General features: G+C 44.4%; 1 long non-coding RNA gene across 1 annotated transcript in view; it reads right to left on the bottom strand.

The window, feature by feature from the left end:
- The window catches only part of LOC310840682, a 173,717-nt gene that overhangs the window by 64,504 nt on the left and 81,694 nt on the right, over positions 1-27,519 (bottom strand). The window contains exons 3-4 of the long non-coding RNA XR_014561992.1: positions 24,558-24,684; positions 558-616 (exon numbers count right to left, since the gene is read on the bottom strand). This is a non-coding gene — a long non-coding RNA (uncharacterized lncRNA). The remainder of the gene's footprint in view (positions 1-557; positions 617-24,557; positions 24,685-27,519) is intronic.

The following is a 27,519-nucleotide window of genomic DNA, read 5'->3' as shown; positions in this document are numbered from 1 at the left end:
CGTTTTTGCTACGGGGAAGGCAAAACCTGCCAATGCAGGGAAATTCCTTCCCGCTCCCTCAACAGCAACCATCAACGTAGCAGCGCCCGCATACCTGTAAAGAAGAGGTTAACCTGCAAAAGGAAGGCGTAAACTGAGGGAGGGCAGGGTGGGAGAAGCTCTGGAGCCGACTGAGGACTCCCAGGTAAGTCTACCCTTTCTTGTGTGTGCAGGGCGGTCCTAACCCTACCTGGTCCATTTCCCTGGCAACACCTCCCCAGCTGGGATTGGCTAACTGTCTGTGGTTAGGCGGGAACCTCTAGGTATCCAGCTTGGGGAGGTGAAGCCAGGCTGAACTGCCAGGGATCATATAGGATTGGCTGGCTGTGCGCGACCCCGCAAAAAGCGCCCCCTATTTGAGGTGGGGAGCGGTCATTGTCTCCTAAACAGATGGATGCCAGCAACCCTATACACCCAGAAAATGATGCCACCCTGCAGGTGAGGGCTTCCAGCAGGTACCATCTTATCAGGCGGGCCATATGATAAAGGAATCAAGCTTTTACTGTTGTGGCACCTACCTTTGGAATTCCCTCCCCTTAAATGTTGGGCAAGTCCATGTCTGTTGTCTTTTCGGCACCTACTGAAGAAAAAGAAGTCTTTTAAGCTGAGATATTTCCCACGCTGCATCTGTTTTGGAATTGCTTTTATGAAGTTTAAAATATATTTTTAAATTCCTTTGCACATCTGCACTTCATGCTGCTGGCACAAGTTGATGTTACTCCCATTAATTAAAGAGAGAGAAAACAATACATAAATCATGCTGGCGTTATTGGTGTTACCTGATTATATTGTTACAACAATAATAATTATTAGAGTTATATGATAATTTTATCACATATCAGTTTATTAAGATGAAAGGAATTGTGGGTTTCAACCTAAGGAGCTTACCCCAAAACACATGAGCCTCCATTTGTAATTTCCTCAAAATATGCCAAAGAGGTACCAGAACAGCTCGGTAACATGTAAAGGCAATCAAAGTGGAAGGTAAAGGTAAAGGGACCCCTGACCATTAGGTCCAGTCATGACCAACTCTGGGGTTGCGGCGCTCATCTCGCTTTATTGGCTGAGGGAGCCGGCGTACAGCTTCCGGGTCATGTGGCCAGCATGACTAAGCCGCTTCTGGTGAACCAGAGCAGTGCATGGAAACACCGTTTACCTTCCCGCCAGAGCAGTACCTATTTATCTACTTGCACTTTGACGTGCTTTTGAATTGCTAGGTTGGCAGGAGCTGGGACCGAGCAACGGGAGTTCACCCCATTGCAGGGATTCGAACCACCAACCTTCTGATTGGCAAGTCCTAGGCTCTGGTTTAACCCACAGTGCTACCTGCGTCCCTTAAGTGGAAGGTAATTATCTTATAATGGCAATGGCACCCAACTGAGAGGTGCCAGAATTGAGGTCCAGTGAGTTCCAGCTGAAAGAAAGTCCTGAATAGAATGAACTACACAAGCAAAACTCCTTTCTTGTATCTGGACACAAAATGTCCCACAAATGTGCAGTGAAATGTTAAGAATTACGCTGTTGTGTGGTGGTCCAAAATTAAAACAGAACTGAAGTGATTCCTATTCAGTACTTTGTAAAATAGGAGCAGCAACTGAAATCATATCCCAGGCAAAGAATGGAGCCCAACTTTTCTGAGAATTTTCTTTGTGGGGGCTCCCCAAACGGCTGGAGAATTTCAGTTCCCCCTGAGAACTTTTGGCAAAACATCAGCCACAGATAGTTAATGCAACCCAATATATTGTAATATTGTTGAAGGGGGTGATAAGCTTGTGCAACAACTTTGCATCTCTTAGCCCATTGCAACCTTCGTTCACCAGCATGAAATAACAACATTGTTTCACTTAACATTTACTGAACCTGAATTTCTAAGTAGAGGATTTTTCTGAGAATTTTCTTCCTTTTTGCTCCCCAGCTGTTTCAGAATTGCATCTGCCCACCCTCTGCCCCTGAGAATGTTTAGCACAGTACCTCCTATTTTTTTGGCTTGCAAATAGGGTGGGGAGTTTGGGGGGGTGGCCATTTTTGCTCAGCCCTTGTTTAAACACCAAAGGGGAAAATCTATTGCGGTTCATGCCCGGCTTTCTTTGTAAGCCACTCCCTCATATCCCAACCCATCTCCCCTTTTCACAACTCAATTGTTAAATGAGTTCGCAAGCCTAGAAGATGACCCAGGCAGGCGAAGAAATAAAACTCCACTTTTAACATTTTCCCCCAGAAAGAAATTATCTGTGTGCCAGGCATCCTTTAGACAGATCTCCATGTATTCGTTGATATGCATCCCAAAAGAATCTCAAGGAAAAGCTACAAAGGCTTCAAAGGATCACAGAGACGCACATCTGGAGGCTTGCTGCATTGCCAAGAAAAAGACTCTTTAGATGGCTGAAAACGCTCAGCGTTGCCTTGTGGGCATGACACCACTCGAGGCATCTGTTGATCCCACACTCCATGCACACGGGTGCTTAAGATTATTTAATTATCCAAAATAATACTACATCACAGGTGCTGTCAGATGAGAGTGTGGGGTGTTCACATAGAAAGCACATACTACGGAATCGCCATGCCTCTTTTCATTCTTAATGAAGTTCTTCAAAGCGAATGAGGAAAGGCAAATGGAAATACTGGAATGCAGAAGAGGTGATGAATTGACCCAGTGAATCAATGCAGTTGTCCTTAGTTTGCCCTGTGTTATATTGTGGCTCTGTTGCTTTGCACTCTGAGGCTTTGTAACCCTCCTCTTAAAAAGCAGGCTAAGTAGTAATAATCAAATAACTCAATAATAAAACTGGAGTATTTTACATGGACACTAAGGTGCATCTTCCCAGTAGTTTACTCCTGGACACTGTTAGGCAGTTTAAGAAAAATCCCACATTGCAAGAAGATTGGGTTTTTTAACAGTAGCAACAACTTGGGTCCTTGGGTTTTTTAACAGTTGTTGTTTAGTCGTTTAGTCATGTCCGACTCTTCGTGACTCCATGGACCAGAGGACATCAAGCACTCCTGTCATCCACTACCTCCTGCAGTTTGGTCAAATTCATGTTAGTAGCTTCGAGAACACTGTCCAACCATATTGTCGTCTGCCGTCCCCTTCTCCTTGTGCCCTCCATCTTTCCCAACATCAGGGTCTTTTCCAGGGAGCCTTCTCTTCTCATGAGGTAGCCAAAGTCTTGGAGCCTCAGCTTCAGGATCTGTCCTTCCAGTGAGCACTCAGGGCTGATTGCCTTAAGAATGGAGAGGTTTGATCTTCTTGCAGTCCATGGGACTCTCAAGAGTCTCCTCCAGCACCAGAATTCAAAAGCATCAATTCTTTGGCGATCAGCCTTCTTTATGGTCCAGCTTTTCCCCATGTTCAGCTGCTGAAATTAAGAAAGCATGAAGGAAAATCAAGAATGACCTGATTTCCCGATTGTTTTTGTGCAAAAGGGATGTGAGCTCAGTTCTGGTACTGAAAGTGAAATCCTAGTGCACTCAGGGGTATTGTGTGCCTGCCCATTGTTCTGTTTTGCACTTGGCTCCAGCTCAGGGCTTAGGAGAAGAGGAGAAGCAGATCCATAAAGCCTGAACTGGAAGCCATGATGTGCTGATGTTGTTCCATCCAGGGCCAGTCCTACTGTTAGACAGTGTTAAACAGTTGCCTGAAGAAGCACATCAGGATGCCACTGAGTGGTTCAAATTGGCAGTTTATTATTTCACCATTTCCAGATATCATTTAACATCATTTAAACATTCTGTTTTAAGGACCAAAATGCCCCAGGCTGTTTCCTCGTCTGCTCTTTTCCTGTGGTTTTCCCCCTTCTGTGCAGCATTTTCTGTTTCTACTTACCCTTTGACGCTCAGCTAGAGAGCCCCTTTGTCCGGTGGCCAGTAAATAAGGCTTTACATTACTTCTTATTTCTGTTCTCTTTCTGGAGCAAGGGTTTCAGGAGTTGTGATGGAGTTGCAATCAGGTTAATACAGAAAGACACCTGAAGGGAAAAACCAGGCCCACTCTATTTGGAAGACAATTATCTTGGTGAAAGGCCATAATTGATTCCATCACCCTTTTTGGCCACCATCCACAACCTGTTTGCTCTGGAGCAGTCCCTTTTACTTTACAAGGACTGTTACAAAATGAATGAGTAGTGGATTGCAGCCCTTTCTTCCTACGTACATACGTACATGCATGCACTCTTCCCTGGTCTTCCCCCAAGAACTTGGTGCCACGTAGAAGAATTTCTAAAGACAAATTGTGGATCATCTCCTCACCCATGCCTCATTAACTTGGCTACACAGTTTTCTCCTTTTCTCCTTATGGCTCTGGATTTGCTGCAAGAACCTGGCAGTGTGCAGTAAATGGTGATGTTCAGTGTATCTGAAGGCATAATGTAGCCATTGGAGGATATATAATCGGGGACAACGATTGTGAATGACAACGGGACAATGATTGTGAATCTACAAGAATCTACAATGTAGAGACCCTTGGGTGCTGTTCAACAGGCCTTGGAGATTTGAAATCATTTAAAGCATCTAGGTCAGGCATAGGCAAACTTGGCCCTCCAGATGTTTTGGGACTACAACTCCCATGATCCCTAGCTAACAAGAACAGTGGTCAGGGATGATGGGAACTGTAGTCCCAAAACATCTGGAGGGCTGAGTTTGCCTATGCCTGCTCTAGGTGTTCCCTTATCACCTCTTTTCCCATCTGCTGCTCTCTCTCTCTCTCTGCATTGTTTATTCTGTTATCACCAGATTGGGCAATGCTTTCCTTTTGGGTGAAGCAGGCGTTGAGCATTTCTGCCTACTCTCTGTCACCCAATAGCATTTCTCCACCTTCTCACACAGAGGACCTACTACTTGCTTGTTCTTCTTGCTTCAAACATAGCCAAAGAAACATTTTTATTGTTTTTAACCTCTCTTGCAAGCCTGAGCTCATTCCAAGCTTTGACTCACCTGACATAGAAAAGTGGCAGATCTCCTTGGAAAGCGAGGTGAATTTCATTAGCACTTTCAGATGTTGCACTGGAGGTCTGCTAACTAACTAACTAACTAAAACCTCCATTGGCCAATGGCTATCTTTGGGGCAATCCTAAACTTGGACCATCTATTGGAAAAATAAACTGATGAGTGCTATTCTTGTTGTCATTTTATTATTTACTTATTATATTCTGTCCTTCCTCTTCCCAAACTCAGGGTGGCTGACAACACAATTATGAAAATACAATGGAACAACAAAATACAGCTTCAGATACAAGGTTATGAAAAAGTGATAAAACACAGTAATGTTATTCCATGTGCCAAAGGCCAGCTGAAATGAGTATGTTTAAGTTCTCACTTGAACAATACTGAAGGGGATAATGTAATCCTCATGGGGGAGGGAACACCACAGCTGAGGTGCCACCACTGAGATGGCCCTTCCATGTGTAGCAGCCTCCCAGGCCATCAAGGGTACCACAAGCAGGGCCTCCCCTACTGATCTCAAAACTCAGGCTGCCTGATGCTGGAGACATGAGGAGAAGCTCCCTTAAGTACCGTACTTGAGCTGTTCTGGAGTAGAAATAGAGCTGTATACAAATGAAGTAACAATTGAACACATACGCCTTCGTTGCTCTGTGTCCATGCTATTTTATTTTATTATTATTTTTCCACAGAGAAATTGTTGCTAGAACACAATACAAATCAATATATTAAAATTGACATATTATCAGACTCTTGCAGTAAAAAGCATCAGGCTATTGTCTCAAGATTTCTTTCAAGGGGCCATTGGTAGTACGCATGCCTTAACAAACCATCAATTTAAATGATTTTGGGGGTGGGTGGGTGGGGGTGGAACAACACATAATAAGTGACAGATTTTTCAAATCAGATAAAGATGGGAACCAGATTATCTGTCTGTGGGTGATAGATTGCAGCAATAATAAATTCACTTTAAGACACTGGATCAATTTTTAATCAAGCCAAGAATTATTATTGCAGAGAGATAAAATGACCCATGAGAAGATGCCTTAATTTTCCACCAATCAAATTATAGCGTTTCTAAATAAGATGTAATGAGATCCATGGAATATCCAGGTTACACAGCCTACCTAATTACCCATGTACCCTGTCATGTCGAGCTATAGTCGTGGTAAAGTGACCCCTGGATTCACCAAGATGAAAAGGTAATTAGTTTTTCCACAGGGCTGTAGTGAAAACAACAGCAATGACACATGTCATCTCCCTCCACCAGCTCTTAGTCTCCAAGGTGTTTGTTCCTAATATATACAGGATATGACCTATTGAGTAATAAACTGCAATCATTAAGTAAAGCATATGTCTGACACTATCTCCAAACTGAGAATGCAAGGATTGCAAGAAAAACCAATCCAACTGGATTCAACCTTAAAGTTTATCCTGCAGCCCACATTTGGTGATTCAGGCATCGGGTCAAATAACTTTGTCATTAACTGTGTCATCATGCCATGTGTATTGCTGTTAAAAACTTAAAAGGTAAAGGTACCCCTGCCCGTACGAGCCAGTCTTGACAGACTCTGGGGTTGTGCGCCCATCTCACTTAATAGGCCAGGGGCCAGCGCTGTCCGGAGACACTTCCGGGTCACGTGGCCAGTGTGACAAAGCTGCATCTGGCGAGCCAGAGCCGCACACGGAAACGCCGTTTACCTTCCCGCTGGTAAGCGGTCCCTATTTATCTACTTGCACCCGGAGGTGCTTTCGAACTGCTAGGTTGGCAGGCGCTGGGAGCGAGCAGTGGGAGCGCACCCCGCCGCAGGGATTCGAACCGCCGACCTTTCGATCGGCAAGCCCTAGGTGCTGAGGCTTTAACCCACAGCGCCACCTGCGTCCCTGTTAAAAACTTAAATGGGTGTAATTATTATTTCGAGTCTTGTGACAGGCCCACCCTAGCCTTCCAGGTTTGAGCCCCCACCCTCCACCAAAAAATGACTGTTTGAGTTACTAATCAGCAAGAGGATTATCCAGTGTAATGAATCTGGCATAAACTGCCCATGATTGCTAAAGTTTGAGTGGCTCAATATAAACTGGCTTCCATTTTTAAACACCAACACGTCCTTTGAAGAGCCTGGGAAGCTATAAGTGCTCTAGAAGGACAGACTACCTTGGGAAATCAAAAATTAGATACTCTTCCAGAAACCATTAATCTGCATCAGCATGGGCACCTGAAAAACTCTCATACGCTTGATTTCCTAGATTGGCTTTTCACAAGCCCTGACTCTTACTGTCACAAAATATTGGTTGGTGACATTAAATGTCAGTATTCCAGTTATTTTCTTCGGCCCTATAGTGGTGATCATGATGGTGATGATGGTTTAGTTGACTGCTTCTTTTGTTATTTGGCTAGAAAGGTGTCCTTGAATCCAGCTGGGCAAATGGCCATGGACTCTTTGGAACCTAAAGCTAACACAAATGCATACACTGGGAGGAATTCTACATCCTGCTAAGGCAATCATCAGTCAGGTGAGCCATTTTGACCTGCCAGATGGAAGAACCCGCCTCTCCTCCCCCCACAGGCTATTCCAGGGGGTTTTCAACACAGACACCAACCAATGTTCTGGGTGTAGGGGGAAGGGGGAAAAGAGGAGAAGAACCTCATTGTGCAAGCCGAAGGCTACCCACTGTTTTCAAAGAGCAGAGATTGTCAAAAATGGCTTTTTCAGTGTTCTGTATTCCAAATGACTTGATTTCCTGATTGATTGATTGATTGATTGATTGATGATTATTAATTATACTCTAAATGTCCTCTGGATTTGAATGTTCTTTGGCTACCTGGCCTTTAAACACCCAGTTATGCTTTAGAATACTTTGAAACAGATCTTTTGAGAGAAACCGACGCCTTTCCAAATATCTAGAGGCCAATAAAATAATCAAGTGCCCCATTTTTTGAGAACTGGGCTTCCTACTGTTCCTGTGACTGTATCAGTTTGATCAGAGAAATATCGGAGGATACAATGCTAGAAGGTTGGAATTTTTAAAAAGAAGGCAGTAACCTGGCTCCACATCTCCTCATTTCCGCATGCTATCAATTCGAGTAGATCCATTAAACAGTGATATCGTCAGTGTGAAAGATTAGCAGCCAGGTATTCTCTGTTCCCCTCTCTCTTTGTCCAGCCATGAGGGCAGTTGTGCCCTGTTGCTCCCTCCAGCTCCAGCTGGTTATACTCTAAGTTTTTTGCCTGCATAGTTTTTACTGCTACTGTTGCTGTGATCCAAGTAAGTAAATCTTATTATAAAACTTATTTCCCAGATTGTTGCCTGATTCTTTAAGAGGGGGAGGAAAGGGAGAGCAAGCTTAATTCATAGCTGGACTTACTCAAAACAAGGTTTTACAGCCCAATTCCTGTGCTTTTAATTCTGCTGACAAGGATGGGATTTTGAAACTCTGTTCATCCCACACATGTGGGCACATGGAGGGATGAATTTCAATTAATATATCCTTTCCTACCCATTAAAATGCATCCCACACTCAAAACCTTTTGGTACATGTCCTAGGCCTGAAGCAAGATCTATAAATTAGGACCTATTTGTCATCTGACCATCATTTGGCCAATGCCATTTTGAGACGGAACAGTACTTTTCTTCTAGAAAAAACGGTGCTGGTACTCACCATGAAGGTGTTACAGGAAGTGCCACACTTTCAACCAGTACTTTTTTTCTAGGAAAGAAAGGTGCCAGGAGTGCATACTCTTGAGTACTCCCATTTACCGCCATTGGTAAATGAGCGCACAAAGTCGAAAGTCCTTTAGTGAAACAGTAGGTATACATTTCAGTAATACCTAGGTGTATATGTATTTTGTTTTTCTAGCTTGATCAAAATTATTTATTATTTCATAACAGGTAGATTGTTAAGTGTTATGTACTGAAGTTCTCACCCTGGGCCAGCAGGGGGATACTGTAGATAGTTATGCAAATAAGGGATCGAAAGTGACGTTCAGTGATTGGATAGTTTTAGAAAGTTGTTACAGTAACGTTGTACTGGAGCTCTATATGAGCAGGCTGACTGAACCCTTCAGTTCAGTTCTGTCCTGGCCTGTGAATAAACAAGAGCTGTTTGAAGAATTGCTTCTGATATGATATGTGCCGTCTGATATGTTCACCCACAACTTAACATTAAGAGTTTAGGCGGCTTCAGCGGCGGGTGCCGGGCACCCACCAGAATCCAATGCCCGGGTGCCCACACCCCTTGCACCCGCGGGTAAAGATGGCCCTGCCATCAACCATCTGAATCAGTGCCCAAGTACACCAGGGAAATGAGTTCCATGACTGAGCAGGCTTTCCCAACATCCAAGCCAAGCACTCCAGCCCAACACTATTATGGCTCCACAAGTGGAGGGTAATGATTACGATACTTGCAACCGCCCAAAGGAAACTCTGACTACATTTGTCTTCACGTGAAGACAAGACTTTACAACCTGGATTTTAGAGAGATTCTTTCATGCATCTATGATTTATGCATTTATGATTGCCAGCTCTGTTGTATTTCAATGGAATTTCTAGAATCACCACAAAGAGCATACAATAACGGGATTTATAGTGGATCGGAATACTCCGTAAAATGCCACGGAAAAGCAAACAAATATTTCTACCCCGTCCATCTGGCTAGGTTTCCCCAGCCACTCTGGACAGTTTTCAACAGAACATTAAAAACAGAATAAAACATCAAACATTAAAAACTTCCCTAAACAGTCGGATAGTTGTTTATTTCCTTGACATCTGATGGGAGGGCATTCCACAGGGTGGGCGCCACTACCGAGAAGGCCCTCTGCCTGGTTCCCTGTAACCTCACCTCGCAGTGAGGGAACTGCCAGAAAGCCCTCAGTGCTGGACCTCAGTGTCCAGGCTGAACAATGGGGGTAGAGATGCTCCTTCAGGTATACTGGGCTGATGCCATTTAGGGCTTTAAAGGTCAACACTAATACTTTGAATTGTGCTCAGAAATGTACTGGGAGCCAGTGTTATATGGTCTCAGTGGCTGCTCCCAGTCACCCGTCTAGCTGCCGCATTCTGGATTAGTTGTAGTTTCCAGGTCACCGTCAAAGGTAGCCCCATGTAGAGCGCATTGCAGTTGTCCAAGCGAGAGATAACTAGAGCATGCACCACTCTGGTGAGACAGTCAGGTAGGTAGACTGGCAGGCGAGACTGGCAGACAGGGTCTCAGCCTGCGTACTACATGGAACTGGTAAACAGCTGCCCTGAACACAGAATTGACCTGCGCTTCCACAGACAGCTGTGAGTCCAAAATGACTCCCAGGCTGCACACCTGCTCCTTCAGTGGCACAGTTGTCCCATTCAGGGAGTCCCCCACATCCTCCCACCCCTGTTCCCAAAAAACTGTACTTCTGTCTTGTCAGGATTCAACCTCAGTCTGTTAGCAGCCATCCATCCTCCAACTGCCTCCAGGCACTCAGACAGGACCTTCACCACCTTCACTGGTTAAAAGAGAGGTAAAGCGTGGTATCATCTGCACACTTTTGCCGTTTTTCCATAACTTAATTGTCCATGAATGGATTTTCTGGTAGTGGCAGGCTGGGGGAATCAGTGTTTATCAGTTAGCAAATCTTACGATGTATGACGCATACAATTCAATATTTAAAAGTATGACACTTTAGTTTCCATATCATTCTGTAGAAAAATTTGTGGTTCTGCAGATCTACATGATTCCGATTCCAATCACCAAGATCATTAGGGAGCCTTTAGCAAAATCCTGAAAAAGGAAAACGGCAGAGACCATTTGTTCTGCATCCAGGCTCTCTCCTTTGGGCATCGTTGCCACTTAGCAACACAATGACAGACATAATTGGCTCACACAAAGAAAGTCACCATAAAATTAATGAACTACAACAATTCATCCGTCTGCTGCTCATTCTTTGCTAATTTATTAATAACAATTACCTAAAAATGGCATGGATTATAATTCCATTTTTCTTCTTAACCTTAAGAACAGTGTCCATAATAGGCTTCAAAAAGTGATCTCATACTGTTTCAATCAGATAGATGGTTTATTACTTGTAATGTGTCAGTGGCCAAATGACCATAAAAACTAACTATTCCTGGTGACTAAAATGGCTTCTCTTGGAATATGAACACACACACACACACACACACACACACACACACACACACATTGTATGACAGCTGCTCTTGTAACTTTCTTAGATCACATAATTTCATTATAGAGATCTGCTGTACGTTCTTTTTATGATTTTCAGTGCCACATGCTCATGTGTCTTCATCTGTCTTCTCCATCAATATTTGGGCGGGGGAGGAGAAGTATCTATTTCTGGTGGGATACAAACAAATATATTCACTTCCCTGATAATCAATCCAATGTGAAATTGTTTATTTCAGCTGGCATATTATTGATCCTACTAAAAAGGATGCCAGTGAATTAGACCATACAGACAGGCACACATGTGCAAAACCACAACAAAACTTCCACACTTGTGGTTGTCTACAAAATCAACATGCTCCATTCAGGAATCATCCACACTTCCACTTGTCCTGTGCCTAGAAGGCATGGGTCTGAGTGATTTCCTGCTTGTCCTGCCCTTTCTAGGCACAGGTTCGTGCTATTTTGCATTTGCTTTCTCCTGGAAAACACACTCTTTACTGCTGAATCGGAACAAACAGCAATTGCGGAAAACCAGTTTTCCCAGGGGAAGGCAGCAGGGCAAATGGAGCTATGGAAGAGCCCTCAGTGAGTAAATCCAAAATATTCATATAGTTCTCCCTAACCATTGTAATCCCATTTTTTCCCGGGTCACCACCGCCCAGTTTTCACTGGTGTCCATTTTGGGGGTGTTAAATGGGATGGCGGCTGCGGTTTGGCAGGCAGACAGTGGCAGAATGCTATGGCCTTGCCTTCTGCATAAGAGTGCCCTGTGATATAGTGGGGCAAGGCCAGAGAGCACAGACCCACTCTCCACCGCCCCGCCCCCATGCAACCGCAGTTGCTTGAGGAGACACCTGACAAGGACTATGCAAACATTCTGAAGTCTGATAGAAGTGATTTGGGCATGCATTCCTTGCACATTCCTTGCCCTGAAAACAAAGACCTTAAATGTCCCTTCTACAATTTAACTGCGTGAAAAGAGTCCATGTAATTAGGGGGGGGGGGCATTTGCTAGTCCTGCCCACAGGGTCATGAGGGTTTTCTTCCCCCCACTATATCCCACCCCCTGCAATATGTATTGCCAATAAACGTCCAATTCATTGCAAGACGCAAAGCTCCATTTTGGACCGGTCTTATAACTGGGGTGTGGGGAGTCACACTGCAGGCCCCTTACTCTCATGTTAGGATCGGGTTCACACTGACTGTCCATCAAAAAACGCCAGCTTAACCTGTAGTTTGTGGACCTCAGAGCTACTGTACAGCTTCTAAACTCAAGGGTCCCATTTTGAACTGCCATGGTTAATGGTCAGAGCTACTCTTTTCAAACATACCTATGATAGTGGCTCCAGAATCACCCTTGAGAAAGAGTTTTTATACTTGAAGCACACTGGGCCATAAATTATCTTCTGTGCACCTTTGAGATGTCTGTCCTCGCTCCCTGCTCCTTGGCTGTGTTCCTATATTTGATTTCCTTCCTTCCATTGACCATGTAGAGGCCAGGAAAGAGAGATGGTCAGAGTAGGACCCCACAGTTGTATTTGGCAACCAACAGACATATTTAATTCCTCGCGCTGTTTCAATGAGAACTTGTAACTTACATAAAAAAGTAAGAACAATACATCATTTTGTTTGAATAATGGAGATGTTATGCCAAGATAAATGGCTTTTGCATTAAATAAGAAATATAAGCCCTTACTTCCACTTCTGCAATATTTCCAATAATACTGTATCTCTGTCTAATTAGGACATTCATTAAAAGTAAGTAAAGTTAATTTAAAGGGAGATTTCCAACAGTGTTCCATTAGATTTCCCGGTAAATTAACACTTTAAATCTCTAATGGATGTCTTCAAAAGAAAGTGTTATTAACAAAATATGTGATAATTAACATAATTAAAGCTGTTGAAGGTGGAGATTTTTTTTAAAAAAAATGTGGCACATGTTGTTTTAAGAATATGCAAAAAGGAGTGAAATAAAAATCCCACCTTCATTTTTTCACAATGTAGTTATGTGTAAATATTGTATAGAATTCCTTAAAGACCAGTTGAGGGTTCCTGTAATTTGGTCCCATAAACTTAGAAGAAAGCATCAAAAAGCATTTTTGTGTGTGTGGCATTTCTTTTGCAACTTTAAATTCAAACTCCACTATTTTCACTCCCCAAATCCATCCTTCTTTAAAGCCCAGAGGTTCCAGACTATTTTCATTTATGCTGTCCTCTTTAGATATTTAATTAATTTGCGCCCGCGTTCTCAGTATCCTCAGTCCATAGAACCATCCTCCGTTTGGCCCAAGAGTACAGAATACATATTCACACTCTCAGAAGCCAGAGAGCTTACCATATTTAACAAGAAGCATCTCTGACAGTAATTGGAGATGCATATCAAGGTACATAAATGAGAACGTACTCCAGTGGCCACAGGAATCCTGCAAACACTAACATCAGAGAGCAAATTTTAACATAACGCCTCTATGGAGATGAATTTTCAATAAACAAACAAGTTGAAGAAAAGCTCACTTTTGTCTTGCACTATTCCCATTGAAGAAAAATGAATATTCCGTTTCATATACTCTGTACAGCTGTGCCGGCCTCATTATTTACTTCTCTCTCTCTTGTCACATGTGCAGAAACGATAGTGGGATAAACTCTCTCTTTCTTGGTACCAGCGCTTAATGCAAATCGCAGCCGTCATTAAATGTGCAAGACTGCTATATGTGAGTGAACTAAAATAACCTCTTCCTGCTCTTTGCAAAATAAAAACAGGCTACCTATATTTGTTAAACTGTTATATGAGAGATCCAGCTCATACAGGACACGAGCAACATTTAACAAAGAGTGGTCCAGATGGTCAAGGATATCAGATCCTCCATGTTTAATTTAAATATTTGCCTCTTCCTTAATAAGAAGTCAGATCAGAAAGAATACTCTGAACATTTTTTCTTCACAGTGCATGTATTAATTATCCCTTAAGTCTAAGGAGGCAATCTGGGGGTGGATGAGGGCAAACAAGCTGAGACTGAATACAGACAAGATGGAGGTACTGTGGATATGGAAAGTGACTACTCTGGATGCAGATTTACAGCAGGGCACAGATGGGGTTGCGCTCCCCCTGAAGGATCGAATACGCAGCTTGGGAGTGCTCCTGGACTCAGCACTAACTGCAGAAGCTTAGCTGATGCTGATGACCAATAAGACTTTTTACCAGTTTAGGTAGGCTTGCTAACGGCAGCCCTTTCTTGGAAGGTCTGGCCTTCTATCAGTTGTCCAGTGAGGTCTAGGCTGGATTTGGAAACTTCAGTGGGTGCAGAATTCAGCCACCTGAACCCTGGTGGAAACCAGGCAGTAAGTTCATGTGACAACCTATACTGACCAGCTTCACCAGTGCATTTTTAGCCCGATTCAACATGCTAGTTTTATCCTTTACAGCTGCCACAGGTTTGGATCCTTCACCCATATCAACGATGCATACCTCAAGGTCAGCAGTGAAGGTCCTTCTCACCTCTAAGCAGGCATGAGGGAGAAGATCTTTCCTGCAGTGGCCCCATGTCTCTGGAATATTTTCCAGCTGAGATCTGGCATGCCCCAACAATATAGGAATTCTGGATACCCCTGGGGATTTGTCTGGTATTAGTGGCTTTCACCTGAGTTCTGTATTTGTTTCACTTGGATTCCCCCACACTGAACCCTGAATAGCATCTACTGCTGTTGCTGTTGCAGCTTCTGTTATCATCCCTATATTGCTTCCATGTCATAATGGCTTCTAAGTAGCAAGCATAAAACCAATTTTAAAATACATGTATAGTCAAACAATCAAACAAATTCAATCAAAAATTGCTATTCTGTATGATTACCTCTGCTGGCAGAGAGATGGGAAAATGTGTCCTTGTTAATTCTCCTGAGCTCTCAGCAGCTTTTGATACCATTGACCATGGTATTCTTTTGGACTGACTGTCTGAGTTGGGGGATGGGAGGCACTGCTTTGTGGTAATTCTGGTCCTAATTGGTTGGTTGTCTCCACAAGGTCTTTTCCCTTACCTGTTTAACATCTACAGCAAACAGCTGAGTGGAGTCATCCAGAGTTTTATACTATGTTGTCAGCAATAAGCTGATGATATGCAGTTCTACTTCTCCTTTATGTGATGTAGTGGTGTAGTAGATGTGGTGTAGTGGTTAAGAGCAGTGGACCCATAATCTGGTGAACCGGGTTCGCCTCCCCGCTTCTCCACGTGCAGCTGCTGGGTGACCTTGGGCCAGTCACACTTCTCTGAAGTCTCTCAGCCTCACTCACCTCACAGAGTGTTTGTCGTGGGGGAGGAAGGGAAAGGAGATTGTTAGCCCCTTTGAGACTCCTTAGGGTAGTGATAAAGCGGGATATCAAATCCAAACTCTTCTTCTTCTTCTTTACACCTCCAGGTGTCACAGTGGATGTGCTGGATTGCTGTCTTGCCTGGATGAGAGCCATCAAACTGAAGCTCAACCCAGATAAAACTGAGATGCTGTTACTGGGCTGTTCCCTTGACTGCATGGATGGGAGGCTGCCTGCTCTTGGTGGGGTTACACTCCCTCTGAATGAGTGGGTACTTCTGGATCCTTTGCATCACTTGAGGCTTAACTGGTCTCATTGGCATGGTGTGCCCAGCTGCACCCCTATCCAGACAGGAATAACTGGGGCAAGACAATCTGAACATGTAACACCAAACCTGGCCTGACTGCACTGGTTGCCAATTAGTTTCTGGGTCCAGTTCAAAGTGTTGGTGTTGACCAATAATGCCTTAAATCACATGAACTGACCCAGACTCTTTGATCATCATCTGAGGCCCTTCTTTGTGTGCCCTCCATGAGAGGTCTGGAGGGTGGCAACATGAGAATGGGTCTTTTCTGTGATAGCTCCCTAGATAGATCCATAGCCAAGCCTTTGGCTGATTAACTATGGCCTTTTAAGTGTGTTTGGTGGTGATACTGGTGTTTGTTTGTTTTGTTTGTTGACTTGTTTCTGTTATGTATTTTGTGTTTTCGTTATGTATTTTTATGCTGTGAGCAGCTGTGTGAACTTTGGATGGACAGTATAGACATTTAATAAAAATCAGAAACAAAATACCTTGAAATGCTGAGCCACAGTGATGCTTCTATCAATGTGAAACAAAGCAATGCTTTATGGGAGAACTGTGGGTCTTTGCACAAGATGCAGCTCATAAGTGACATCACAGAATGATGTGGTGGTCAAGATGGTGTAGATAGTTCTCCCGCTCCTCATTTAATCCCCACAACAACTGTGGGAGGCAGATTAGACTGATAGGGGGTGACTGGCCCAGGTTCACCCAGTGGGAAATCAAATCCTGGTCTTCTGGGTCCTAGTCCAATATTCTAACCACTACGCCATAGGGGCTCCCATGCCATATACTCTCTGTGTGTGGACAGATGAGAGAGAGAGAGAGAGAGAGAGAGAGAGATGGGACCCATGCCATATATAGCATATTAGCTATCTGTTAAAGGTGCTAGTAATGCAGGATCCTTAGTATTATTATTATGTATTATTATTATTATTATTATTATTATTATTAATAATAATAATTTTATTTGTATATCTCTCTCCCCGGCCAAAGCCGGGCTCAGAGCGGCTAACAAGTAAAAATAGCACAGTGTACATAAAATCACACAGTCAGTTAATTAAAATACATTCTAAAATCAATTCAGAATCAAATTAATGGCAACCATTGGGTTAGAGTTCTATGAGGATTACAGAAGGAGAGAGGGGGTCAGGCTGTGCCTTGGCCAAAGGCCTGGTGGAACAGCTCCATCTTGCAGGCCCTGAGGAAAGATGTCAAGTCCCGCAGGGCCCTAGTCTCTTGTGACAGAGCGTTCCACCAGATCGGAGCCACAGCCGAAAAAGCCCTGGCTCTGGTTGAGGCCAGCCTAATCTCCTTGTGGCCTGGGATCTCCAAGATGTTTTTATTTGAAGACCATAAGGTCCTCCGTGGGACATACCAGGTCCTGTAGATACGAGGGTCCTAGGCCGTATAGGGCTTTAAAAGTTAAAACCAGCACCTTAAACCTAGCAATCATTAGATGGCTTGAGGTGAATAATATACCACTCAGATATTTCAGTGGCCTTTAAGAACCATTAGGCATAGTCAGTGGCAAGCAAAATGCAGAAGAATAGGAGTACATGGTGAAAAAAATGGAAAGGGTAATGAGAAAGCTTAGAAATCTGCTTCAAATTAAGGACATTCTTGACAACCGGGGACACTCGAATGGTGTGATGGATTTATCCACCAGGCATCAGGGACAAATTAACATCACTATTTAGGATTGGTTCACCCACGCATATAACACAATGTGATTTCCCATTTCTTGATTGCTCAGCACTTGATGGGTTTTAAGTTAAACGCGTGGGCTGACTCTGCTGGAAAAGATTCATCCTGATAGGCTGGAAGGAGGATGAACACAGGTCCACACACTGCGGCTGGCCATAGTATCCAGTCATTGGCTTGTATCTCATATAGCCTTAGTACATGTCCCAATCAGTGTCTCTTTCACCAGGAACCAGGGTTCATCCACACTTCTGCTTGTCTCACCGCTTCCACCCGTGCCCAGAGAAACCCACTCACTATGGTTTAAACATTAACCAGGTTTTCCATAGACGAGTGTTGGCTCCAATTCCGTGGTAAAGAGTGTGTTTTCCTGGCAGCAGAGCAAATGGAAAACTGTTCAGACTCCTGCCTAGACAGCATGGGGCGAGCAGAAAACCTCCCAGACGCATGCATTCTAGGCATGGGACAAGCAAAGTGTGGGCCAAACCTCAGATTTCACACACAGGGAGGAATTCAACTTTGTGCTCCTCCTTCAGCACAAGCATTTCAGCTTGCTGAACAATGACCGCTCCCCACTTAAAACGGGGGGCGCCCTTTGCGGGGACGCGTGCAGCCCTGGATCTGGAGTGGCCCCATAAGCATAGGCTTTGCCTTCCCTCAGGTGGGATACCTGGAGGTCCCCGCCTACCCCAGTGAGTTGTCCAATCCCACCTGGGGGAAGCGTTGCCAGGGAAACCAGGCCAGGTAGGGGGATGGATTACCTGCCCACACAATAGAGGGTGGATCTTAATTGGTAATCCTCACTTGGCTCCAGAGCTTCTCCCACCCTACCCACCCTCAGTTAATGTCTTCTTTTGCAGGTTAACCTTTCTTCATAGGTTTTGCAGGTTAACCTGTCTCCACAGGTATGCGGGCGCTGCTACGATAAGGTCGCTGTTAAAGGGCCGGAAAGGAATTTCTCTGCATTCGCAGGTTTCGCCTTTCCCGTAGCAAAACGTCACAACTTTGGCGGTATCAGGCTTTGGGCGGAATCCTTTAGTCCATCTTCCTCTTTGTGGCGGCGATACCAGGGTTCCCCGTTAAAGGGGTTTTTGAAGGGAGGCTTTGGCCGTACGCCGAAAGGTCGTCATTGCTCTCCCCTGCGGCGGCGTAACGGGGGCGGCTATCTCTGCTTGAACATATGTTCTCCAGAGCCAGCCCATCCCCCACACACACACTGGATAACCCTGATGCTCCCTAGGTCCCCGGCTGGGGACTAGGGAGGGAGAACGCCCAATGCCTGAGCCAAGGTCTACCCACATTTGAAATTTAATAAAGTTGTGGCCAATTTAATCCCATAGCACGTTGTCTAGAGTCGTTATTCCACATGACGGGGGGGACCACTCGGGATCTGGGGACTCCGCCTGTCCACGCAAAAAGATCTGCCCCTCTCCTCTTTCCCTCCTTGTGTGCTGTTCTGGGGCCTCACACAGCATCTCCCCAAGCCAACTGGGGGAGGAGGAAGGGGGAGTCTTAAAGTGCTGGTGGGACTTCTTCTTGTTCTATCTCCCACTAGCACATCTACTCTCTTGAATCCAGCCTCTAATTTTACTGCCACTGGTTTTACCCATGCTGCTATTAATGTTTGTTTTATCATGTGTAGGATGCAATGTGATGGGAAACCCTCTCTCCTTGGGGGTGACCATTTGGGTCCACTCCTAGTTACTCTCCTATTTTTATTTTATTTTATTTCAAATCACTGCAGGGTTTCCTGCCGCCTCCCATCTTCTACTTTCTGTTTTCCTGGGCTGTTTGCCCTAATGATGTACCGTATTTTTCGCTCTATAAAACGCACCTTTTCCCTCCTAAAAAGTAAGGGGAAATGTGTGTGGAGCGAATGCAGGCTGTGCAGCTATCCCAGAACAGCAAGAGGGATCACTGCGCAGCGCTCCCTCTTGCTGTTCTAGCCTCTGGCTTAGCCCCTCAGTCCCTTCCCCCACCTCCTGGAAAAGCCCCCAAGAGCAGCACTCTCTTTAAAGAGCCTCACGGAGTGTTCTCCTTGGGAAAAAGCCTGCAAGTGCTGCACACACACTCCATGAGGCTCGTGAAAGGGAGCGCTGAGCAGAGCCTAGGATGCATATATGCTCTGCTCAGCATTCCCTTTAAAGAATATATATTTTTCTTGCATTCCCCCTCTAAAAACTAGGTACATCTTATGGTCAGGTGCGTCTTATGGAGCAAAAAAATACGGTGCATGCGAGTTGTGCAAACCAGTCACTTGGAGGAAACTGCCAGAGACTGATATTTTCTGAACTGGTGGCTTGACCTGCGAGGAGTTCAGTCCAGTGGTACCTCAGGTTACATACGCTTCAGGTTACATACGCTTCAGGTTACAGACTCCGCTAACCCAGAAATAGTGCTTCTGGTTAAGAACTTCGCTTCAGGATGAGAACAGAAATCGGGTTCCGGCGGTGCAGCAGCAGCAGGAGGCCCCACTAGCTAAAGTGGTGCTTCAGGTTAAGAACAGTTTCAGGTTAAGAACGGACCTCCGAAACGAATTAAGTACTTAACCTGAGGTACCACTGTATCCATCTGACTTGATGTCAAGAAAAGGGAACTGCTTTGAATGTGGGGACATTCATATTAATATTGGAAGCACAATACCATTGCTCCAAAATACTTGAAGAGAACAATATGACCCTCGGGTTCCCTTCCAACTTTATGATTCTATGAAGTAACTGGTGTTTTGTTTTTTTAAAAAATAAAATAAAAATCTGCATCTGCATTGTTTTGTAAAAAAAAAAAAAAAAACATGATTCTGTGTCTACTTAGCTATTAATCCAGGGAAGCAGAAAAAGAAGTGGTTAGACACTTACACGCTACGCTGAATCACAAACTTTCAAAACAATTTGCCATGCCAGACAGTGGGGGCTGCTGCTTTTTGTAGTATATTTAACCCAATACAGAAATTGTGAACCAGGTCTTTCAACTTCAGCAACAGTTTCCATGCTGGCCCCTATCCAATGCTGGAAGAGAAGTGTGCATGGCCTCTTTCATTTCCCCATAACCATACACTGCCCTGCCTTTCGGATTCCTTTACCTCTCCTCCTGCCGTAAATTATATTGGTATTTGGTATTTGCAAAGAAGCCAAATGCTAATTAAAATGACAAATGCTATAGAAACCTGAGTGTGAGCTCAGGCTGAAGCATGCAAATTGTGAACATACATGAAAAACAGGCACACTATGTAAATTGTATTAATTAGAATAATTTACACCGCAGAACTTGAATTGAATTTTCTCAGTAAATTGCACTTCCTTGGTGCAGTAATAATTAAAGAGTATGACAAAGTCATGGCTCCTCCTCTAAAATCTATGCTGCATATAGTACAATTCTTTATATCTGTGCACAGTGTTTGATTTTAATGCCCCCCCCAACCACACAGCACTGCCCCTGGAAATTCTCACCACTCAGAGAAATGAGGAGCATGTGGAACTATGCACCACTGCCCTGAACCAACTTGGAGTGCAAGGCCTTTAGTACCAGATCACCATGCACTTATCCTCAGGTGGATGAAGAACGGCATGCACAATTACAGGATTTTCCTTATCAATCCAATAGTCAGACAAACCTAGACAGCATCTGAAAAAGTAGAGACATCACCTTGCCAACAAAGGTCCATATAGTAAAAGCTATGGTTTTCCCAGTAGTGATATATGGAAGTGAGAGCTGGACCATAAAGAAGGCTGATCGCCGAAGAATTGATGCTTTTGAATTCTGGTGCTGGAGGAGACTCTTGAGAATCCCATGGACTGCAAGAAGATCAAACCTCTCCATTCTGAAGGAAATCAGCCCTGAGTGCTCACTGGAAGGACAGAGCCTGAAGCTGAGGCTCCAAGACTTTGGCCACCTCATGAGAAGAGAATACTCCCTGGAAAAGACCCTGATGTTGGGAAAGATAGAGGGCACAAGGAGAAGGGGACGACAGAAGATGAGATGGTTGGATAGTGTTCTTGAAGCTACCAGCATGAGTTTGACTAAACTGCGGGAGGCAGTGGAAGACAGAAGTGCCTGGTGTGCTCTGGTCCATGGGGTCACGAAGAGTCGGACACGACTAAATGACTAAACAACAACAGCAATTGTGCAATGAGTAAAATGCAATTGATCAGCTGTGTTCCAGAGAAGTAGGGATGGATTTGGTTCTCCCCAACATCCTTCCCTGCTGCACAGCTGATCAGCAGGATTTTAGATTTTTAGAAACATCCCCCCAAAAACAAGTTACTTTGTATCAAGGATATGTTTTAGCAAAACATTTCAATTCTTTTGCAGGCTTTAAAGGACAGAATTTGAATCCCATGCACTGACTCTGGACTAGGGATGCTCACATGAGATCTCACGGGAACTCGGATTGCCTTGTGAGATCATGTGAGAGCATCCTAGAGCCTTCTGGAGCCAGCATGTCGAGTGGGCTTTACCTGGCGAGCAAGATGGAGAGCTTAAAAGCTCTTTTCTCACCAGGTAACCCCAAGTGGACTCAGTGCAAAAAGAGCTTTTTAGTTTTCCATCTAAAAAGGGATGAGGTATGTGTGTGTGGTGTGTATTGACCCTATTCTTATTATTGCATTTTGTTTTAAATTGCAGATGACCACATTGCCTGGAGACAGTCAGGCCATGTATCCCAGCAGTGACCACAGGAGATGTGACTGCGGAGAGGACCACAGAGAGAAGAAACGCCATGGTTCATGTCTCTCCGCAGCAGGCCCTGTAGAATGATAAAAGCATAGAACCGTAGAGTTGGCATCATCTAGTTCAACCCCCTGCAATGCAGTGGCGGCGAGCTTTTGCTCGAGTGGTGGTTGGGCATTGGTATTGCTCTGTAGATGGAAGAGGGGAGGTTACGCCATCACCTGCCCCACATATTGAGGGCTAGTTCAGTAAAGGATTCTGGGGGCATGGCTCTGTCCGAAGCGTATGGAGGTGAGGGCCTAAGGCACGCCCCCTAGCAGTGACCCCGGGGGAGTTCCTAGTTGGTGTGCATCAGCAGGACTCCCCCTACTGGTGGTTAACCCTTCCCAGACTTCTAACAGACGGGCTGAAGTTGGATATAGTTGGTTAGGACCAATGCCTAAGCCAATACCGCTCATCACCTGTAACCAATAAAAGGTGTGGCCTTATTTAGCCCATTAACCTTAATGCCATGTGTCATTATTTCCACTGGGTGGGGACTTGCCACGCAAAGCCACTTCGACCCTTCAGAGGAGGTGGAGTTGTGGGCTTCATGGCCCCACCACACGTGTGGTGGCTGGAACCCAGCCCCCGCACGACTGGGCCGCGTCACCTCCTGGCCAGCCAATCGGCTGGCTCTGGGGGTGTGACCTGCCTTATTTAAAGCAGGACGCGGCCGGGGATCTCCCTCTTCCTGCTTTTCCCACCCTCCTGCCCTATAAGGTTTTCGTTCTTTGAGCTTCAGCACCACAGAGAGAAGAAACGCCATGGTGTATGTCTCTCCTATATCGGTCTCTGCAGCAGGCAATGTAGAATAATAAAAGCATAGAACCATAGAGTTGGCACGGACCACAAGCACCCACCATCTAGTTCAATCCCCTGCAAGGCAGGAATCTTTCACCCAAAGTGGCACTCAAATCAACGGCCCTGAGATCAAGAGTCTCATTCTCTACCCACTGAGCTATCCCAGTAGTCCAACAGTTTGATTTCATCCCCAGAGGTACACTACTGCTTTGTCTCCCAAAATAGACAGATGAAACCCATGTTACGAAATTATTCAGAAATGCAATCAGTAAGTAAATAAATCAAGAGTGGTGGGTTTTGTGATGCAAAATTTCATTGTGCATTTCATTTCAGCAAAGAGAGATGCAAAGATCTGCATTTTCCCAGATCTGCGTTTTCGTTCATTGAAATCTGAATGAAAAAAGTTCACAGGTCAACTGCTTAACCACAGAGTGGAACTACAAAATGGTTACTTCCAAGGGTAAGTAAGAAGAGGTTTCACATTCCTGCTGAACACTCCACTGGTTAATAGCCTAATTCAATAAAGCAATTGGTTATAGTAGGAAGCTCAATACAATTAAGATTATAACACTAACATTGAACCCATTTAAATGAAGCTCTGGGTGCAATGCAAAGCATTAAAAACTAATATTCATTAAAATAGTTTTTGCACTATTTATACTGAGCACATGGAAAGCATTAATAATTCAGATGTGTATAATGATGTTAAAAACGATGTTCATCTTTACCCCATTTGTTCAGCAGTGCATTTTAATGCATAACCCTGGAAGTTATATATGGAAGCAACCCAAAAATGATTAAAAAAATCTGTGCTTTAACAGAAATTCATTTCCAATGAACAGAGCTGGCATCAGGGGTTTGCCATACTTGGACACCTGCTGAGAACCACATCACACTGCCAACCCCAGGAGCATCCTGGCCTCATTTCTCCCTCCCTCCGCCTCCTCCTCCTCACTGTCACTGCCTGTTCACCTGCCCTGGTGGCAGTGGCTTCATGGCGACCATAACAACCTTGGAGTTGTCTCAGTGTATTAGCAGCCCAACATATTCTGCAGGACACAGGTATTTTCAAGTGAATGAGAGCCTGAAGAGCTGGAGTTGGGGCAGGTGTCCTCTGTAACCTCATCGTCATGGTCAAGCCACTTCTCAGTGACGATTAGACTAGGAGTTGCTGTTTCGCTCTGCGAGAGTGGTGGGCTGATTAAAATTGTCAGGCAAACGTGTGGAATCTGATAGATTCCTGAACTCTCCTGGTGAGTTTCCTGTCAGCTTGGCTTGCACTCAAATCAAAGCACTGATCAGACTGTAGAATGCACAGGAGGCAAGCCCAAGGGGCTTTACGGGCTTCGACCCCCCACAATAAAATATTTGAGGGGGTTGGGCCTCCCCAAAGCTGTTGGCCATTCCTATTCAAATGGTTTGTGTGCACTGCATTGATTGTGTAGGGCAGGGCTTACCTGGGCCCCCACAATATTTTATTCAAGTTGGCACCCCTGGTAGAATGGGTGAGAAGGACATACCCAACAACTGTCCTGGTTAAACTGAGACATCCTTTTTTTTGTGCCAGAGCACAGCAGCCATTTGGGGCACCACAATCTCACCTTGAAAATGCACTTTCCTCTGGGCCATGAACTCACACAGGCCACATGACTTGCGCAGGAGTACGTCCCCGGCTTTTTGCCTTGGCGCGTTGGAGGGTATGAGATGATCACTCCCAAATGTTCTCTTCTGCACTGCAAGAGATGAAATGGGTGATACTAGAAAGTCGATGGTACTAAGAACATAAGAAGAATCTGTTGCATCAGGCCAGTGGCCCGTTTAGTAGAGCACTGATAACCTTTATCCTCCATAATGGTGGTCATCACTGCTTCCTGCTCAAGATAGTTATGGCGTGAAAGCTCTCTACCGTCCCTTGGACCCTGGGCAGTCAGGTTAGATCAAAAGCCAGGAAGTTGTCATATGAACAGTAGAATATTTGTAGAAAATACTTTGTAAAAACTTGTGAAACTAATATTCATATGAGTTGGTGCATGTGGCCTAGTACGAGGTCAAAAATAGCACACCCAGTTCGGCAAATAGATCTGCTTGCTATCAGTATAATGGGTGGTGTGCGTTGTTGCACTAAGTGGAGTACAGTGGTACCTCAGGTTAAGTACTTAATTCATTCCGGAGGTCCGTTCTTAACCTGAAACTGTTCTTAACCTGAAGCACCACTTTAGTTAATGGGGCCTCCTGCTGCTGCCGCACCGCCGGATCACGATTTCTGTTCTCATCCTGAAGCAAAGTTCTTTACCCGAGGTCCTATTTCTGGGTTAGTGGAGTGTGTAACCTGAAGCGTATGTAACCTGAAGCGTATGTAACCCGAGGTACCACTGTATGTGTTCGGGGAATGAGGTTCACTTGTGCAACAGGACTCTCTCTCCCTTGCATCTAACCCCATGTGCACCCACCATGTTCCCACTAAACCCTCTTCTGGGGTTTCCTTAACCTCCCAGAGCAGATTTAGGTGATGCAGGAGGGAGGATGAAATGGGAGAAGCTCCAGGAGCAGACTTCATTTAGTGCATGCCACAACTTAGTTGAATCCTGGTCTCTTTTTTAATTCTTAGAAGAAACTTCCATGTTATTTTTATAACAATTATAGTCTGCAAATCGGTTTGCAGAACTGTTTTAAATAATACGCTGTAATATTTTTAGAACTGTACTAAAAGCAGGAAGAGGAGAAATCAAGATAAGGCAGAAACTAAACAGATTCGCAGCATGCTACTCAGAGAGAGGTCTAATTCAATGGTTCTAATTCAAAGGACATGTGCATATGATGACAGACTAGGAGCAAATCCAACTTGAACAACAGGACCTATAACTGAATAAAGTGTGATTAGCCTTGCAGTACACACAGATGAAATCGCAATCTTACCTGCTCAGCAGTCTTCTTGGTTCTAAAACAGAGCTTTCCAGATTTTTCACGTTAGTGACACACTTTTTAGACATGCCTCGTTTTGTGACACAATAATTCAATTTTACATCATTTTGTGACACAGTAATTCAGTTTTACTAGCAAACTACAGGTTAAACTAACCCCTTTCCAGCCCCGGAAGGAGCGTGGGGAGCATATGTGCAACACACCTACACACTGCAGCCGACACACTAACATGTCGCAATGCACAGTTTGGAAAGCTCTGTTCTAAAAAAAGGCTGGCAACTTTTTTTCTCTAGTCTTAAACAAGCATTTTAAAAGACACATGTCACATCTGTGTAGGAAAGGACCCCTCAGAGCTACAGCACCCTGAGAGAAATGGCTGTGCCATGGGAGGAGGGGGTAAGTCAATAACTCAACAACTTAATAAATGAGGATGGGAGGAATAAAATGTCTTTCAAAAGAGTCATATTATGCCACAGAGGCAGCTTTTCCTACTATTTTGTCTATATTGCCTTCCTTAAAATCTCTCTTTCGGTGTGGACAAGGCTAAACTACTTTTGATTTTATAGTCCTACATGTAGCAACACAATTCAAAAGCTACAATTCATGGGAAAACAGACTAGTTCCTTGGGTCAACCCCAGGCTGGATTCTATATTCTCTTCTGAATAGCGCTCCCAGCATAATCTGTTACAATGGCATTTTTGCTAATAGGGTTAGAATTGGGTGCCAGATATGCTCGGTGAATTATTATTCAAATATTCTTCTAAAGAATGCATGTTGTTGCCAAGGTATGGTAATTCATAGCAATTTTATTTAATTACACCCGGTTGTTGCTCAATCCTTTCCATAAATGTGAGGATGCCACAAGTTGTCTGTTATTCTGTTCCACAATTACACCCGCTCCCCCACCCACAAATAAACATATATCACAATCTCCTTGGATAATCATAAATCTCAGCTAATGCTCTAGATCTCTTCTCACTGGCCTAATATCGCCATTCCTCCTGGGCTCCTTCCCAGTTTTATATAAATGCCCACATAAGTTGTGCCATCAGGTCTGCACTTGGAGGCAAACATCCAGGCCCCGCTTGGCTGAATGAACAGGAGGACCCCCAATGCAGCTGAGATGGCTTTTGACGTGTGCCATCTAAAGGAACCCTTCCTCCAAGACCATGAAGCCCTGTCTAAAACTACCTATTATTTTCCCATCACTTTTCTTAGTGGAAAAAGTCCAGAGTCTCCCCACCCCAGAATCCAATGCTTGATTTGGGTGGATATATTGTGCAAGAGCACAATATTCAACTGTTGCCATTTAACACAATTCACCTGCTTTTTCTGCCATGTTTTATGAAGGGGAAATCTTACTGGTCAAAGGGCATATGCCAATAACAGTCTCGAAGTGCTTCAAAACAGGAATCCCAATGAAAAGCCATCTTGTTTCTGCATGAAAACACTGGTCACATCTAGGTTATGCTGAGGTCTACTGAAGTTCAAAATTAGCACTAACTTTCAGCGTTCAGCTTCCATTTCAGGATGGGCTTCAAAATTACCCACTGAACCCCTTGCCCAAGCCATTTTATAAGACGTTGGTCTATAGACTCCAAACACCCACAACAGTGTACACAAAGGTGTACACTGATCCT

The sequence above is a fragment of the Podarcis gaigeae genome (genome assembly GCF_964106915.1).
Source record: "Podarcis gaigeae genome assembly, chromosome: 3".
Taxonomy (NCBI): domain Eukaryota; kingdom Metazoa; phylum Chordata; class Lepidosauria; order Squamata; family Lacertidae; genus Podarcis; species Podarcis gaigeae.
Note: the sequence above shows the minus strand (reverse complement) of the source record. Positions and strands in the feature narration are given on the sequence as shown.